We start from the raw sequence: 14,890 nt of genomic DNA, 5'->3' as shown, positions 1-14,890 counted from the left end.
CGGGATGCGGGAAGTGTCATCTCGGCCGATAGAAGCGCTAAGGTCGCCCAAAAGACAAACAGGACGAAACATTGCGTAGTGAAAGTACTGCATGGTCGAAGTGAGACGCGTGGTGACAGAACTCGCAGATAATAAAATCACTGCAGAGACACTCTTATAGATGGTCACAATCGACAAAATGGGGCAGGAACTTCCGCATCCATCAGGTTGCTACGGAAACGGGCTCGTCGACATGAAAAGGCAGTCAGGCGAGCTTGTTGACCTACAGAAAGAAAAAAACTGAGTGCGACAATGCAGCCCAGCTCAACAACTCTGAGCAACTTCAGTACAACAGGAACCATAACCTAGAAACCTATGGTTGCCATCAAGTGATGAAAATTTACTCCACAAAGTTAATGATCTGGCTAAGGAAATGGGTCTTGGTCACTAACCGCTACCGAAGAAGAAGCCTACCGAAAAAGAATGAAATAAAATTAGACCGGATTACGTGTATGACTGATGACAAGACATAGCGATGTTTTTTGCTTTCGGTTCGACTAAGTTATCCGTGATTAAACTTCGAGATTCACTTCTATCCGTTGTCGTCGACGCAGTAGTGTGACCGATACTGTGCTTTTTCTTTCCTGTACACCAATATGAAGCGCTGATGGTTCCTGCTTTACTGCGTCAATTTCTGTATGTTGTGTGATGCGGCATTTGAGGAAGCGCCTAGATCGGACGCCCGTTGGGGTCTGCTTCGAATATGCGTGAATCGCCTGGTGAAGTCTTCGGTCATGACCGTATGGGACGTCATGATGACGTCAGTTTCGGTTATTAAAAACGATTGAATGTGACGTCATCGGACGTCACATTCGGTCATGATGTGAAGTCCGGTCATGGGGACGTCATTACTGCCATGGAGACGGCATGTAGAACCGGATGTGACGTGACGTCTGGTCATGAGCCGTCATTATTGCGAACACATGACGCTGCGCACGATAGGAGAAAAATCTCAGGCTTAAATGGAATCGCTGTTGAAATCCCGCAGTGTTTGTTCACTTTGTATCACGTGTTACGCGAAACGTGTTGAAAATGAGTGTTCTGCGAGTGTTTTGCAAAGTTCTTTCTGGACAATCTTACAGCAGAAAATAAGAGACTGCTATGGGTTATGAAAGTATGAGCAGAAGAAAAAGGCTGCAGTACGCCTGGCAGAGGGGCGGGAAGTTATTCGTGTGCGCAAGGCCTCAGGCGTACAGGCTATCCGCATTCAGTGCGATGGAGACCTCGATAAAATAGTTTGATTTTTGCTGTCTTTTTTTTTAAGTATCACCTGTTTACGTACCACCTGTTTATCACCTGCTACCCTTTGCGGCGACATATATCACGATAATTTGTTACTTACCCTATCCTGCGCAGTCCTTTTTTCAACTCAAATGACAGCGTTTCCATTTTTCATGTGAATATTAGAAGTTTGAAGAAACAACAATTTGACAGAGACAGTTTTAGAGTCACTAGATAACAAGTTCGGTCTGCTTGCATTCACCGAGACGTGGTTCTCAAGTGATCGTGATACTGTTAACATCAATGGATACCGGCCTGACGTTTACCGATTGGACCGGAGAGGTGGCGGAATTTCACTTTATGTAAATAATCTTAATTATGATGTTATATCTGAATTGTCGCAAATAACCGTGCATCATGAGTTTTTGACTATGAAATGTAGTGTATTTGCCGCCTTCGGGCAGGCTTCCTGACTGTGTTCAATTCACCAGCAGCCTTCTGGAATATGCATGCCGATTGTCCTGATTGATTAAGTCAATAAAATCTGAAATTCTTTTCTTCCTTGCGCATTTCAGCAGCTGGGGATGGTGATCTCAAAGCCGAGCCCATTATAGCTGTCACCGATATACTTTGTTGTCCATTACAACATATATGTAATGAGGCTTTAATTAGCGGTCATTTCCTGATGGCATGAATACAGCCAAAGTAGCAGTTAAACATGAAGGAGGCCGGTGCGACGACATAAACTACTACCGGCCTATCTCAGTCTTGCCTGTGTTTACAGAAGTTTGAGAGCGTCTCCTGAAAACGCAGTTAATTAGGTTTTTTGACGAAAAGAAAGTCTTCGCTTTAAAGCGGTATGGTTCTCGTGCAAAAAGAAAAAAAAAACCGTTGAAATGGCATTACTGAATGTTAAAGAAAAATTGTTGAACAATTTCGAGAACAAACGTTTTACTGTCGGATTGTTTGTAGATCTCATGAATGCTTTCGATTCAGTTAAGCATCATATTCTGTTCCAGAAACTCCTGTCTTATGGCATTTGAGGCGTAACGCTCCGGCTGATCCGCACCCATTTATCCGGGAGATTACACCACACATGCCTCAATGCTTTTCGTTCTCAGGTAAAAGAAAACATACCGCGTTCCATCGGGCTCCATCTTAGGACCGTCGCTTTTTGTTATCTACATTAATAATATTGTACACATTACACTCACCCCAGAGATTATTATATAGGTTGATGAAACCAGTTTGTCTTTTTGTTTTTTCGGACAATAATTTGAGCGCTCTTGCAAGCCGGGCCAATACATGGTCGCACGGATTACCGTCTTGGCTGAAAACAAACTAACTACAGCTAAATATTGGTAAAGCGAAATATTTCAAATTTAAATTCAGAAATAAGCTGATGATGCATTATTGAATGCTAAATTGAACGCTATATTAGACAGGGTTTGTTCACTTATGTCTTTGGGTGTGCACTTCGATGCGCATTTGAGTTGGACGCCACATGTGAACAGGATACACGCGAACGCATCTATATCCGTAGGCATGCTGCATAAAGTTAGCCACTTAATCCCTGTAAGGTTAAAGCGACAGTTATACTACACCCTTATATAGTCTCACCTTGACTACTGCTTAATATTTTGGAGCTCTATTACTAAGACCAACTTTGACAGACTCGTCATTCTCCAGAAACGAGCCATTCGATGAATTGGAACCTTGAACAGTTAGAATACACGGCCGTGGTGCTTCATGGGCACAAGATGCCCATGGTCGTAACGTTGCTATGGTTCAGCAGGTAAAACGGCTTAAACTTGCCAAACACATTAGAACTCGAACTTAAGAGACCCATCTAGCATACCCGCCTTGCGTTTGCCCACTACTCGGTACAACACGAGACACAATTTTTATAAGCTACCCGCCGTGAGAACTATATAGTTATCGTGCCCAAACTCCGATGTACTTAATCCCTAACTTTCTGAACACCCACCCACCATTCCCAGATATCATGCAGCAATTTAGACCACGTGGGGCCTTAAAGAAGTCTTCACAACTTACATGCAGTCCTATTCCATGACAAGAGTATTTTCTTTCTTATTCTATACCAAACGTGTATACATGTCGAAATGTTGCTTAATTGTGTTGGTGTTTTCAGTACAGCTTATTTAGTTAAGCAAGGTCTCATTCCGTCACTTGCTTCTTTTGACCTGTGTATGGGAGACAGGGCCCTCGTCAGGCAGAGAGTTTCTGCCTTTAGCCCTGTTATCCAAGACCAATTCTGTCTAAAAGATGTTATAAATAAATAAATAAATAAATAAATAAATAAATAAATAAATAAATAAATAAATAAATAAATAAATAAATAAATAAATAAATAAATAAATAAATAAATAAATAAATAAATAAATAAATAAATAAATAAATAAATAAATAAATAAAAATTTAAATAGCGCGCTGAAAACACTGCACAGAAACACGCACACTTACGGGAGGGGAGCCAGCAGCGCCATTAATTAGAGCAAAAAAATCAATTCGCATGCGAGTTGGGCACCCACCTGAGCGGTGCGCAAGGCCTTAAATGATAAGGCCGCTGAAAACATGACATAATGCACATTATACAGCTCTTTTTGAGCAGTGAGGATAACATTTTACGTTATTGTTCGAATTGTGTTCTGTGGTTCCATGTGGCTTCGGATTCTGCGCTCCACGATCCATCCTGCTTTCAGGCTGCTTCTTAGCGCGCCATGATTACTAAATTTTGAGAACTACAGCTTCGTAGCGCATTAATTCATTCTCACATTTCTTTAGTTCCTGATACGGCGCAACGGACGCGTACGAGAAGGGGACACAAACAAAACACACACCCCTTCTCGTCCCGGGTCCGCTGCGCTGTATCAAGGTCTATGGGACACCAACTCGTCCAAGCATCCACATTATCACATCTCTCACATTGATTCACGGCGAAGAATAATTTTGTTCACAAATAATAAAATTGCGTGTTTTCAGATAACATGTGTAAAACACTGATTATCTATACATATGTATACTTGCAATTCTCCGCTCGGCTACGCCTCGACGTGCACGTGCATGTATAGTGCACTTTTTCATACTTCTACAGCAAAAGGGAGTTGAAGTAACCGTTTTATGAAAACTATAGTTGCCTATTTTTCGTGCTTGGTACGACAATCATGCCATTTAACAATGGTAAGCAAGATCCGCGTTTTATTTGTTGCCGCTGGAAAGAGTGAGATCAACTACTGGCTCTTCAGCAGTTGTGCTTTGGTCTTCTAAACACGCGATATATTTTCCTCCTTTACGTAGACGCCCATTGCTAAACCTCTGATTAATTTAGGAACAAGAGTTACCTGACACGATTGACGGCATTAACATATATATATATATATATATATATATATATATATAAACACACGTATGTATGTAATTCTATAGATTGGGAAGGTAGAGATGTCGGCCGGAGAGAGAAATGACAGGCCTGCTAACTCTACGCTGGAGAGGTCGAAGAAAAGAAGAAAAAGGGTCGTGGATGGGTGACGATGGGGAGACAAAAGGTATAAGGAATATATAATTAGTTCGCATGGTGATCTCGAGTTGAGTCCCCTGTGAGTCGAGAAGCGCGAAAACACCCAAATCTATAAATCTCAGTCCTAGCAGCAGTAAGTCCTCCAAAAGTGGCCTAGTGCTTAAAGGCTCAAGGAAGAGGCTAAAATGAGTATTTCGCGATAATACAATAGACACATCATCAGCACATGTCCAAAAGTATGACTGCACTAGTGGAACATTCTACGGTGCCCGCCTATGTAATACGTGTAAGCGCTTGCTTGTGAAACCAACGTCTAGACAGAGTATTAGTTATAGCAGTTTCAACATCTGAGAAGAGTAGAATGGGATCGCCTTGCAGCCGTGAACGAGAGGCTATAAGGAGTATGACATACCTTCGACACGCACCACACCGGTCGTGGATCTGCAAAAGAATGCACAGCTCAACCGATCGATGAGCTGGTGCAGCAGCGGCGTGATGCTCGCGTATCGCACTCCACACAAGCACCGATGGCTCATGCAACTACGCACTCGATCCTTCAGCCGCCAGCGCCTGTTCTTTCCCCAGGGAGGTTTACGCAGCTAAGTGATAACAAGCCAACAGATAATCGCAGACCAACGTCTGTAAACTCGGCATCGTCGGATTTATTGTTATAGACGTGGATGCAAGCAACCAAGGTTGCGAAGCAAGAACGTGCAGAGCTGGCTTTAATCACACTTCCACATTTCTATTAAGGCGGAGCCTTTAATGGCTTATACTGCCGGTGTCCGTCCGGTCACACTATAGCTGTCGACCATCCTGACTTAGCCACGCCGGGCACGTGAGAAACGCATCTTAGTTGTCCTTGTCTAGCGCCATGCCAATGTGGTTGCCGTGCAGATCACCGCCGCTGTTTACCTTTAAAGCTGTCAGTGAAGATCTTTAGTCAGTGATCGATAGTGACCGATAATGATAGTGGTAGTGATAGTGACAGTGATGATGATAATGACCGAGATGACTGTGACGTCATCACGACGTCACATCCGGTCATGCCTGATATTCAGAACTGACGTCATCGTGACGTCACATCTGTTCATGACGTGTTTCACCCATGTACGAAGCTGACCCCGCCTGGCGTCCGATCCAGGCATCCATGGTGCGTCTTTCATTTGGCGCTTCCCCGAACGCCGCACCGAACAGCGTACAGAAGAAGACGCAGTAAAGCAGGAATCAGCAGCGTTTCAAATTGCTTTACAGGAATGAAAAGGCGCAGTTTCTGTCACAATTCTCTGCGGATACCGAAAGCGCGCCTTAAGGGAAGGGGGGAAGGTGGGAGTGAAAAAAGAGAAAAAGAGGTGCCGTATAGTGGAGGTTTTCGGACACTGCGCAATAAAGGTGTTCGCCTCATCGCACTTTAGTGCTCCAAAGTGCTCCTAGAATTTTTTTACGGAACCATCTATATCATTTTGTGTTGAGCTCGTTGCAGTTCAAGAGGCACTCTGCTCCGTGGCCACCATAACTATGTCCCATGCGGCCCACGTTTTCATCCGTACCGACGCCCTCCAAGCAGAACGATTGCTTCTACGTGTCAATCGCTGCCAGTGATATGTCACGACATATACGGGCCCGATCGCGGCACGCATTCCGCAGTCTACACGTACTGAGTGGGTTCCACGGTATCGTACCACCTTCTCAAAGCTATGCAGACTTAGCGACCCGTCTCGTGACTCCAGGTTTATCATGGCCCAGGCTCCTTAATTTGGACAGCATTACTCTCCTTTCATCAGAAAAGGAGCGCCTCTGGCGCCGCGCACGGGCTCTTATCCCTCCGTGTTCGGTGACCCTCCCCCGCAGTCCCACCCATGCAGAGGAGATTGCGCATTGGAGGATCCGGGTCGAGATTGCCCTCACTCCTCCGTCGCTCGGACGTGCCCTCATTTCCGACATTTGTATCCCCGCCCAGGGTGTCCGATGAAAGCATTGAAGCCGACGTTCACCACTTGCTGTGGGACTCTCCAGAGACCGACAAGGATCCGGCACCTGACGAGCGGGTCTTTCACCGAGATGTCCTGCTACATATATTGCCTGGACGCAGAAACCGCATCATCGCTCACTCCTGGACTTCATAAAATCAACACAGCTTTTTTGATCAATTTAATAATTTCTTTATCCTTCATCATCATACTCCTCTGATGCCCTGAAGCAATAACATTGCTAAAAAAGTAGTTGGCTTAGTTGGAACTGGCTTCTTAAGAAAATAACGCCTAGCGTGTTAGAAAAAAGTACATGACACACGCAGACCGGACTAATGCGAAGGGTGTTTGCGTGCCTCTGTTTGACCTCTCTGTGACTTTTTGTTCAATGGAAATTGTGATTTCTAGTGAATTAATTTTTTTTTGTTTCAGGAATCTTTGTTATATCCTCATGAGTTGCTTCTCAGTTAATGAAAATCACCTAGTGGTTTCCAACTACTCGGTGTCACATTAATTTAACGTCAGTTCATCAATGCTATACTGTTTTCATCAATGTGTGTGTGCGTAGTGTTGCATCCGGTCGAACACAAACAATAAAAGGCACGCAAAAAGTAATTTTGCGGCTCACATTCTGTCCGACGTGGTTCTTCAAATGCTAAAGAAGTTGGAAATTTACGGGGGACACCTAAGGTATAGGCGTTTTATGATATGGAGCGAAATAGTTAATGGCCACTTCTGCAGCTCCCTTTGCGGTTCTTGCACCAGATACCTTGATTTCTGGCCGTAATTGTCTCAGCCTCCGCATTTTCAGCTACCGGTCGGAGCGACCACCCGACACAGGTATAAAATCCGCCTCTAAACAAGCCATATGGACGTGCCTTCGTGGCCTGTGAGTACTGCGCCTGGCTCGGCATCCAATAGCACTGGAAGGTTGATTCCTACCCCCCTCTCCCACCTCAAATGAGCAGCCTGGGTTAGAATTTCCTCTCAACTTTGTAACATTGTGTGGTCTCGTTACGTTACACAACCCAGCGACGAATTCAGTGCTTGGCAATGTCATCACCTGCCAACTTCCACCTGCAAGAGCCATATGGACGCCAAAAGCCCGTGCCCGCGCCAAAAGCCCGGACGCCAAAAGCCCGCGCCAAAAGCCAAAAGAGCCATATGGAGCCAAAAGCCCGTGGCTTTTCTCTCCCTATAATTAACGCCGGCAACGCCGGATTTACCGCACAACGTGAGTTTTTAACGGTGTCGCGTAAGAACCATGTGCTTGATCCTTCGAACCTAGCTTAATGCCGCCTTCATCACTGTCAGGGAACCTGATTTTCTCAATTTCTGATCTCAGTTCTGCAGTATGGAATCTAAGAAAATGTAATCACCGCCGGCTCATGACCGATTCCCCTATGTGGGTATGCGCCATTTTAGGAGGGTAGCAATAACAACGCGTTCGCTTGGAGACTTCCAACAAGAGTGGGATTACTGCGAAAAGTCGATCTAACTCCGGAAAGTTTGTTCCGAGCTGCTTCGCGAAGTCATCCGTAATCCCCGGAGACCTTTCTTAAGCCCGTGAGTGTTTGCATGACATATTTATAGACTTGAAGTTGCGAGGTGGCGGTGGCCAAGCCACGCGTGTCGAGGCCTAGCGAAGCCGATAAAGTTGACATGGATACCTCAGATCAAGCCGAAGCCGGTCCTAATGGAGTGCATTTCCGAACCCCTAACCGAGATAGCTCACCGAATCAACACAGAGTGGGATTTAGACGTCCAAATCCCAAGCACTCAGCAAGTGGAAAAAGGTCGTGCCTGGACGCCGGACGACCTTCACTCTAACTGGCATGTAAACTTCTGCAAGAAGAATCTTCAAAGGTTAACTAGGGGCGAGCAAGTCGGGATCGCAGGAAATATCTATGCTCCCTCCCCACACATACTTATGACCATAGTAAAATCGAAGTAATTAAAGACATCGTTGCCCAGTCGCCAGTGATGCATCCAACATCTCATAAGAAGGGGAAACTACCACCCCTTCCAAAGGCCGACTACACGATGATTATGAGTCTTAAGAAGGGAAGGAAGTTAAATTTCTGCCCACCCAATTCTCAAGAGCCATCGTGGCTACCTGCAACAACTTAACATCGTGCGACTTCTCCAAATTTATTGTAAGGCCACCCACAGGATCCAGCATCATTGTCAGCATCCCGTATATGAAGTGAGTGCGGATGACATACGGCCCATTACGATTCCGTCCTTGGTAGACAAAGCTACATAGTAAACGTCTATCTAGCGGCATCCGAGGACGTCATCAGAGGAGTTATTCATGGAGTGGATCCAAACGCTCCATCAGAAGAGTTCCTAGCCAACATTCGACTGCGCACCCAGGGGGTCGAGATCATTCAGGCGCGCACGCTGGGTATGTTTCGCATGGCAGTACTGTCCTTCCAGGGTCCCATCCTCTTTCACAACGTCATCTAATATAAGGGGGAATGACAGCCTGCTATCCAATGGACCGACCCACCAGATTTGCCAAGTCTATTTCAAGGCAGTAACACAGAGATTTGAGCTAGTTGGTTCAAGCTTGTCTTGTCGTCTCTTCTTGTTCCTCGTCCCCTGTCGCAGCGCCGGTAAAATATCGAAGACTATTTCAAGGCAGGTCACAGAGGTTAGCGGGGCCCACACAGAAGCTAGCCAACCATAAACGTCAATGTATGTCTTAACTGCGTCCTTCGGGGCCCATGACCAACCCACGAAGACAATGCCAGCGAGCAACGCCTCAGGATAGGCACTGGACACAACAGCAACAGAGCTAACCAGCAGAACAACCAACCGCGACTGAAGCCTCCAAAGCAACACGTCTGCAGGAGCGACCAGCAGGTAAAACTGATGCAGTACCTCTGGTTCGCCACGGAGGGAGAGGAGCGGCAGCTGACGGGTAGAGTGGAATCCCAGTCCCTCTCTAGAACCAGGATCGTGGGAAGATCCAGCTCCAGAGGCCCGAGGGGGTATTCTCAACAGTAGAAACACCAGATTAAGCCCTACCACCAGGGACCACCAGCCTCCCGAGGGGCGAAGCCAGGTCACCTGGGGCAAGGCGACAAAAGATTAAGCTGCGCTCAGGCTGCCTTTCCCTCTGCTCTAAACAGGTACGGTCCATGCCAGGATTGCGCTAGGCTCGACGAACAAAGCAAGTAACTAAATATCAAACTATCAAAATAGGAGAAGCGCTTTAATAAGGTAGAGCAACGGCTACAACAACTCTTAGAAGCCGGTGCCAAGCAGGCTGCCTCCGCAGCGTCACCAACAGAAGTACCGGTAAAGTCAAAACCAGTGTAAGACACTGTCAGCATCTACACACCCGCGCCTCAACAGGCCAGTAGAATCAAAGCGCATCAGCAGCAACCGTCAACAGCAAGCGCACTACCAAATCAGGAGAGCACGCAGAATATTATTTGCCAAGCCCAGCAGATTATCTGTAAAACGCAACGGGCCCCGACGCAAGGACTAACACAACAAATCCAAGCCCATCAGACGGCCACACAGGCTCAAATTGCAACAGTCCAAGAAGAATTTAACTCGGAATTCTAAATATTAACTAAAAAGGTGCTAAAACGAGGAGAAATCACTGACGATCTTCGCCTAAAAGCTCACCGAAGGTCCGCTGGCACTACAGACCTCCGCGACTCCGAATCAGTCACGAGCAGTGGTGATGATCATCTCCCCTAATCGGAAACCAGGCCAGCAAGAAATATGGCAGTGGAACTCTCAGCCCTTCAAGAGAGAAAACAGCTCCCTGTAGACGTTTATTTAAAATCAACCCATATCCTCGGACGTCATCTGCCTCCAAGAAACGGACTGTTAGTGCGGGGCCACCAGCTCGCAGCCAAAGGGCCGTGGGTTTAAATCCCGCCTAGTATTTCATAGACCTTTAACGTTAAATTTTAAGACGTAAGTGGCCTCCAGTTCCTATTGCATGTCACGCTTTAATCATTTTTATTCCGCTCGTGACTACGTTTTGCATGAGCGTTTTGAGTGTGAAATTTCCGCGCAAGTTCACGTGAGTGATTACAACTGGCTACGATGTCACCGGATTTCTGGACGTCACTTTTCTGGACGACGTCGGGTGTCATTGTCAATGATACATACAATGACTTCGCATTGATACTTAAATGAAAAGAAGGAAATAAGAGGAAGAAAAATTACGATGAGTTCGTAAAGTCAGCGTTAGCTCGCTCAGGGGTCTGAAAGAATTTCAAAAAACAGAATTCAGTTGGTAGCATGCGGCGTAATGAAAGTGCGAGGAAGCGAGCATCACTCTCCTGGTCATTTTTCTCCTCCTTCTACCCTTCTTCCCCTCAGTGCCCTGACGATATGCTTGACGTCACTGTATCTTTGCCTTGCAGCTCGGCGGGTGGCCTGTGCATGCGATGTAGTCTTAAGTGAATGCAGCGACGTCCTAAAATTGTGGTAAGTGGTATAGTAACATAGCTGCTAGCTATCTATAACGCTTTAAGAACTGACACCACGGCTACAGCCATGAGGCGCAAAATTCAGCCAAAGCTAATGCGCCATTAAAATGTAGTGCCGGTGGCAGTCAGAAATGCTTCTTGGAACGTAAAGAAGCAAGTTGTAGGTAATTTATTTAATAATTTATTTAGAATACACCTCAAAGGCCCTATAGGTGTGGGTAATGCATGAAGGACAGCAGTAAATTATCGAAATAGTATATTAGGTAACACATAAATAAATTATTTTCCCGTGAATCATTTAAAATGTTGCGACTGGGATGGAGCACGGAATCAAAGGGAAACTCCTCCTAGTTTTTTGCAGCCTGAATAATAATAATAAAAAAATAGATGAGCAGTAGTATATGGGCAGGCGATGGATAAACACTTGTGGCTGACACGTTGCGAAGTCAGATGGGCGAGCCGGAAGACGGAGTTAGATAGCGGTGAATAATAATATTTAAGATAAAGACTAACTCGATAAATTTTACGTCGATAAAGGAGAAGTGGCAGCTTTGCCTGACATGGGTGATCCCATGCCAAATGTACCAGCGTTTGCTCCCTACCCCCTTCAACCTTCTCAATACATTTTGTGGCTCTGTATTGAACCGGCTAAAGTAATTGCCCTTAATAAAGTTGACGAAAAAAAAAAAATCCTGGGCATGTGAGAACCCGTCGAATTCCCCAGAGAGTGCAAAGATGGGTCTCACTAAAAATTTTACAAAAATCAAATATTTTACTTTTGCGCTTGAAATTTAGTTTCTTTTTTAATACTCTTTCGTGACATTGTCTGGGAACATCACATATTTCGCTGCTTCTCTATAATATTTGCTACCTCATTAAATAGTTTAAACTTCAATACAACGCAATGTATTTCAGAAAACAACTGTCAAACTTAGAAAAAAAGGTGTGTTGTGCCATGTTTTCGGGCAAGAATTTCCTAGAGAGGCGTTCCTAGCAAAAATATAAATTGTTGCTCAATTCATAGCTAGCTGCATTGAAATATTCGCTGAGCGATTTTTATCGCAGCTTTTTGTTTTGTTGTGTTAAACGAGAAAATGAAGTTCAGCGCTGCCCCTCGAGCCATGATTGCACCGCACTGCCACTGCACTGCAGAACATGGTCATGGCGCCGCTCACAGTATACTGTGTTAGGTTTACACGATCTATGATATGGAATAGGGCATCAACTGATTCGGGGGGGGGGGGGTCACATCTGCGGTCTGCTTTCTTCTGCTTCGTACCGTAAGGTGATCGAAGCGGAGCAAGAGTGGAGCAGCAACTGTCTGATTGCTTTGGCGTTCTCAAAACGAATGAGGCCGATTTCATTGATAATGGAAATATAGCTGCAGTGATTGTATGTACTTGGTTTGGTAGTTAAAAATTCCTGTGCTGCTGAGTAAGGTGTAGTTCCAGTGAGAACAGTGGAGAGGGATGAAGGTTTGAAGTAATGGAAATCACGTGTTATTTGCATCACTTCAAACCCATGCGCACATTTCATCCGCCTTGTCATCTTCTATGCAGACGCTGAAGGTTTATGGAAATTTAAAGGCGTGATCATGCAGGCAACATTACGCAGCTTGACTGCATGCCAGGAACATCAGGCCTTGCGATACCAGTCGATTGTGGGTAGAGGCTGCTTTGCCTTAATCAAAACGCCTACCAAACGAGGCTCTCTGCAGCAGCAGCAAGAATTGTGGGCACGCGCTTGCACTCGCTTGTCTTGTCATCTCCTAAGTCTTCCGGCGCAGTAGAGCCGGACAGCCGACGATCGCGCGGTACTGTCAAAGAACTGGCCGTGTGTACGCTCTCCTCAGTAACGCGGCAACATTTTCGTGCAGAGAAAGTACACTCGAAAGGCTAATCTCTCCGCCTCGCTTGACTTACTGTTCCTTTTCAGTACCCCTTTAACCAGGTTTGGTTTGTGGGTTTAACGTCCCAAAGCGACTCAGGCTACGAGAGACGCCGTATTATAGCTTCGGAAATTTCGACCACCTGGGCTTTTTTTAACGTGCACTGACATCGCACAATACATAGGCGCCTTGCTTTTCAGCTTCGTCGAGAAGCGGCCGCAGCGGCAAAGATTTCATCCCACATCCTTGGACACAGCAGTCGAGTGCCCTAACCCCTGCACCACCACGGCGGGCCCTTTAACCGGAATAGCCCTTTAACTTAACTCTCCACATATGGCATACACGCTGCTTTGTGGCGTTTAACCCAAACAGTATATATAGCATAGCACAGCATAGCATACCGTATCATGACACAGCTTTCCTCTCAAGGTATGTGGTGACCCTTTGTAATCTAAAGGTCATGAGGATGTCTACTACGAAAGAGGAAGGAAAACTGCAGCAGGAAACCAGACCGATGAGAGCATGCGCATTCTTTAAAGGTAGCCAATGTAAGTTTCCAGGAGTCAGAGTTGTCTTGATACGTTTCAACCGGAAGTTCGGCCTGTGGAATGCTGAGGCAGTGAAAAGTGCCGTGAACCTCATCCTTCGCGAGCCCTTGCTGTCTTTGTCCTCAAATATGGAGGTCGTCGCAGTATATCGTCGTCAAAGCTGCTATGAGCGAATCAGTGCGTAGATTTTGCCTTCGCGAATCTCAGTTATTGCAGCACAAAAATGTAATAATGGAACCTATATGGCACACAAGTGTGCACTTTCACCTCGCATTATTGTGCATCGCACCGCCATGTCATGCATCGCGGCGGGCGTGAGCATTGTCTGAATAGCTATATGTGACACTGCTCTTGCCAAAGTGGGTTTGTACAAACATTGGTTTGTACAGCGTATCGTGCTCACCCTGTGGGCCATGACTACAAGATTATTGTGAATGGTTGTACACGTAGCGAAAATGCAACTGAATGAGTAGACTTTTCGGACACTGGTGCAGTTGGGAGTGTTTTAATGTCAATTAATGCTTTTAGGAATGGAAGTTAAATTTTGAACATAAGAACAGGTTAGAGAAACAGCAATAAGAAAAATTATGGGGGAGATATTTAAGTCCCGCCTTTATGGGTATCACGTGATAGAGCTAAATGTTCTCGTCTGCGGCTCCGCTTGCGGTTCCTCGTTCGTGTGCATGTAGCCTGGGCTTGATTAATTACCAATCCATTAATATGTGCCTGGACCCACGGAAGAATCAGTACTCGGCCATGTAACCTGCTAGAGACCACTTGCCATAGCCATGCCCGTCATAGTTTGCTCATGACGTCAACAACGTCAACAACCCTGATAATAATTCGCCGGATTTTCCCCAGACGAACCGGTTATTCAACACTGCCGCGTTAAAAGCAGCAATGTGCAAAAAAAAAAGAAAGGAAAAAAAATAGGACTGTGAACGTCAAATAGAATGATATCCGAGCCTTTGCTGCGCTGCTGAACCCCCCCCTCGCTTTGAAGCAAATAATTACACCCGAAGAAAACAAGTTAAGCGAGAAATGTGCAAGAAATAAGTGCATTCTTTGATACTGTGCACTGTCCTGCCCAATGCAGGCAGGGGCACTTGTCTTTCCTTTCTCAAGGACTCTCTATCGTGTACTCCCTTACCCCCTTACTGGCCGTTGCTATATAGGGCGCCTCTATATACCAGCGCAGCCGGATCGCTGGTATGACTCGCGACCAC

The sequence above is a fragment of the Amblyomma maculatum genome, chromosome 1 (assembly GCF_055883805.1).
Source record: "Amblyomma maculatum isolate TAMU_Amacu chromosome 1, ASM5588380v1, whole genome shotgun sequence".
Taxonomy (NCBI): Eukaryota; Metazoa; Arthropoda; class Arachnida; order Ixodida; family Ixodidae; genus Amblyomma; species Amblyomma maculatum.
Note: the sequence above shows the minus strand (reverse complement) of the source record.